Source organism: Triticum dicoccoides, chromosome 4A, assembly GCF_002162155.2.
Source record: "Triticum dicoccoides isolate Atlit2015 ecotype Zavitan chromosome 4A, WEW_v2.0, whole genome shotgun sequence".
Lineage (NCBI taxonomy): Eukaryota > Viridiplantae > Streptophyta > Magnoliopsida > Poales > Poaceae > Triticum > Triticum dicoccoides.
Genome location: NC_041386.1, coordinates 731,657,198 through 731,661,723, shown reverse-complemented (window position 1 = coordinate 731,661,723; position 4,526 = coordinate 731,657,198). Strand labels below are relative to the sequence as shown.

The window sequence follows — 4,526 nt, the reverse complement described above, 5'->3', positions numbered from 1 at the left end:
CCCACAATCAACATTAGTAAGTGGGAGAAGGTAATGAGAATCAATACGATCTGGAAAATCCATACCTAGTATGAAGCCAGTAACGACCCGCCCTCGCAGGAATCATCACCTAAATCCTCGCTAGCCAGCATCCAGAAGCGGTTACTGGCTAGCGTAGAATTCAAGCATCATTTCCTGTGAGTTGTGCCGAGCGGCAGGGGGTCGGGGTCGCTGGAGGTGGTACCAGCCGGGTGGAACACCTAGGTGAGCGGTCTGGGGCACCATCTCCAGCATGCGAGTCACCACCGGCCCGTCCTGGATCACAATCAGGGCCAGAGCTGACCCCGGCGTCGGAAGGGCTAGCACCGTCTCGTGGGTTCTGAGCACCGATGCCCGCATAGCCAGAGCCAGTGGAGTGGTGTCGAATGAGACGAACGCCGCCCACCTCTGCGCGGTCGCCCTCACCGGCGAATTGGCCTGATCCATCGCCCACATGAGGATCTCCAGCGAGTGCCCGCGCCTCGCTCTACCAAACAATGATTCCTCCTCTGTCAGGCCATGTTGAATGGCTCGTGCTTCCGCATGCAATCCCCCCTTGCTACTGAACCAAGATTAGATCTCGCGCAGACGGGCACTCTTCCTCACATACCCGCCCGCAAACATCCACATATTCTCTTCCTCGATCTCCACCATCCTCACGCCCACTTGCACTAGGAGGTTTAAGAGCAGCCACTTTGTACTGCCAGGGTAGGGGAGGAAGTGGAATACAGAGCACGAGCGAGTTAATCCACCTGGCCAACCACTCGAATTAAATCCCCCATGGCCCACACTTCCACCATGATCGGGTCCCGAGGTGCTCGTCGCATCGCACCACCCCGCCTCCTCAATGCATGCGAAGGGAAAGTGGCGCACAGGGTTACGAGCACCTCTTGACTCATTCATCAGTCAACCACACACACGCTCTTAGCAATGAGGAGCAGCTTCATGGTAGAGGCGCAGCGCACCACCGCCACCCGGTGGTACATGAGTACTCCGGCCGCCCTCAGGTCGGGGATGTACCATGCCGGCCACCGTCGGTCGTTGGAGTCGCCTGGGGCATATCGCCAGAGACGTGTCATCCCCCTAGATAGATGCTCTTCAAGAAATGATGAGGGGAGGGAACAAATGGTGCACATGGTATTTCTTAGAATAACATGATTATTCTCCTTGTAGTCCTATGATAACTTCCACTATATGCAACTTCCTAGCTGTTCATCAGTTCCGCAAAAGAAAAAAGACACACAAAAATCCAACTGTACAACTATAGTGGATTTCAATTCCTTCTAGGAAACAAACTGACAATAGAAGTACCTCATTACTTTTAAAACTGCTATTCAGAGGAGAAAAAACCGAAGAGGTGGTATTCGATAATTTCTAGTTTCTACTCACACAAGGTATAGCTGACAAAGGCAATCAACTGGAATTTGAGATTTCATAACACCCATTGTAGCCTAGCCGTTTGTGAAAAGTAGCATCAGAAAAAAAAAGTGGCCTAGTTGTTTGTGAAAAGTGAGCGCTCTTTCTCATTCATAATACCCTTGCTAGCCTTGTCGTTTGTTTCTGACACCCTTTGAATGCTTCTCAGCAGCAGCCGCTCTTACATCATTTCAGTTTGCACATTACTAGCCCTGGGTCTAAGTGCTCCTGCAGCATGAAAGCTCAATTTCACTGTAGATCTGCTGCAAAATGCAATTTTTTTTCTAAGCGTCCTTATGCCCAGCGAATCAACGATCTAGTATTTAAATTCAGTTGTACATGTAAAAGGTCTCCTGCCCCAAATATTTTTCACATCCACAACACATGGTGACTTGAAACCAATCTGCTATCTGGTTCCCAAGCCAAATCATTTCGTTTAGATCTTGTCATTACAGGATTACACTGAATCAAGCAAACTCATGTTTTAAGCAGGGCACACCTAATCTTTTAGAGATTCAAGGGTTTTGTGAACAGCCAGTGGTTGTAACCATGTAAAAACGAACCGGCAGAACTACCTCATCACCTTTGACAGTCCTACAAACAAGGGGTTGGGTTTGCTACTCCCTCCGTAAAAAAATGTAAGACGTTTTTATGCAAAAAAAAAGAAAGCAAAACCAAAAATGTCTTACATTTTGGTACAGAGGTTAGTATTAAACTGCAGACAAGGTTAGTATTAATACACGGCAAATGCTGGGCAAGATACGACTTGGTTGCATCCATAACCAGCACTGTTTGCAAGCATATAAGGAGCAAAGTGGCAAAGCATGTTATCATCAAAAAAAAATCCCTGCAACACATTGCTATTTGCTGTATAACAAACACGGATACCAAATTAAATAAGAGTAAGCAAAGAGTAAGAGATAAGACGCTCACCGCTTCAAATAGTTGGTGCACACAATGATGGTGGAAAACCAGCATATAGTCGAGCATACATGAAGGGTTTGCTAAGCTCAGCGAAAAACTGGACCTGCAATGTCTTGACGTCCACGGAAAAGCATCCAAATTTCCGCGCCTCTTGTGCAGTTGTGGTGTACAACGCTTCTAGGAGCAGGTATCCCCCGGCTACACCAACAAGAGCAGCATCGTTTACTGGCAATTGGATGACCTTGTTCACGTGCCATTGGTTATTTCTCAGAATGGAATACGTGAGCCAAAATGGGTCACTATCGTGGTCCTCGCCATAGCCTTCAGTGAGCATTCCGAGCATCCCTTCTGCTGCCTCAACAAGGGCAAAACTGTTAGTCCCTCGTTCAGGTGGGAGGTTGATGGCAGACAACTCCATTGCACGCACGTCCAGCACAAGCAACTCGTTCCGAAAATGCAAATGCCAAAAGAAGCATCCGTGGACGAATTGACGATTGGACAACCCACCATGAGAGTGGATAAATGAGCCATCGGAAGCAGATGTAGCCTGACCACTCCATTGATCAAATGTATGAGCATGCCACTGTCCTTGTCCACCCAAAGAGGAGGAGAAGACCAGAATGAGCAGTTTGGTTGTGCATTGCGCCACGCACATCACCCTGAATGATAAAGGGTCCTCCTCATTCTGGCCAGGAGCAAGGAAGGCCTCCAGATTGAGGAGGTCCAGCTGAGGAGCCAGCGCTTTCAGGTCGTCTGGAACGGCGGGCAGCAGGACATAGCGGTGGTGAAGGGGTCGCACACAGCGAGGTCCCTGACCCAAAATTGGCGGTCTTCTTTGTCTGCGGGGCCGGCGAGGAGGGCGCGGTACCGGCGCAGGAAGGCGTGGTCGGCGATGACACGGCGGAAGGAGGGGCAGGTGGTGGAGGCGCGGGCGAGGTCTTCGGCAGCGGTGAGGCGGAGGAAGATTTCCTCGAGCATCACATCCGGTATATCGGCCATGGACGTCGCCGGCGGTGCCATCTGGGTAGTCATGTGGGGATTCGGTTTGGCCTTCGGAAGGAAAGGCGTGGAGCTTCTCTTCTCGCAGGAACGGCGGTGGCCTGCAGGTGAGCTGCTCCCCCACACGCTGCCCCACTAGCGTGCTCTTCTCCGACAGGGGCCGGTGTCAGCAGCGCGCCGCCCCTCTCCCCCACCAGTTGCTCCTCCGCCGCCGGATCACTTGCCTCTCTGTTCACGTGCCGCCACGGGGGTGTGGAAGGGAAGAAGAAAATGGGGATCGGATCGAGGGCCAGCTGGGGTGGTTCACGTGCAAACCTAGCCAAATGGGCCGGCACGGCCCGGCCTGGGTTAAACAGGCCAGGCACGGCACGGCCGGCCAGGCACGCTAAGTACACGGGACGTGCCGGGCTGGCACGCGTGCTGCCCTTCCAGGCCCAAGCACGGCCCCCTCACTACACGGGCCGGCGCGGCGGCCTGTTTGCCACGCTACGCACGAGGCACATCGAGGCACGGGTGCTCGCTTCGTTAAAAAAAAAGGGCACGGGTGCTCGCCTGCTCCTCACGGGTGCGTTGCGCCTTGCACGGACGCACACATGTCTCCAAATTAAAAATTACCCGCCATGCAGCCAGCCATGCCCGATGGCCGATGCACATGCACGCAGATGCAGCAGACAGCACGCAGGGGCAGGACACTTATCTCGTCGCCACGTGCTGACGTGACTAGGGTGTCGGGACTGGCGACTCGCGGCAACGGTGGTCTCGTCGCTAGTGGCTAACGTACCCATGTGCTAGTCGTGCCGTGCCGGACTGCCGGGCCAGGACGCGAGCCTGGCTAGGCAGCCCAGGCAGGGCCCTAGCCGGGCCACGTGCGAGGCACGGCCCATTAAGCCACGTGCCAGATGGGCCGGCCACGCGGGCTATCGGGCCGGTACCTAAGGCCGGCCGATTTGGCCAGGTTAATCATGAGGGAGTTGGGCTGATTCAACCTCATGTGGACTGGATCTTAAAAAAAAACTCATGTGGGATGGTTTTGCAACATGGTTATTTTGGGCATGCATTTTGCACTGCATAATAATATGAAATTTCACCTAGTTGCTCAATTTTTTTTGAAATAATACCCCTCAAAAAGCATTTAAAAGCATAATAATATGAAAACATGTTTAAATCGT

General features: G+C 52.4%; 1 pseudogene; it reads right to left on the bottom strand.

Moving 5' to 3' along the window:
* Positions 1-2,371: 2,371 nt before the first annotated feature.
* LOC119284287 lies at positions 2,372-3,378 on the bottom strand (annotated as a pseudogene).
* Positions 3,379-4,526: the final 1,148 nt, after the last annotated feature.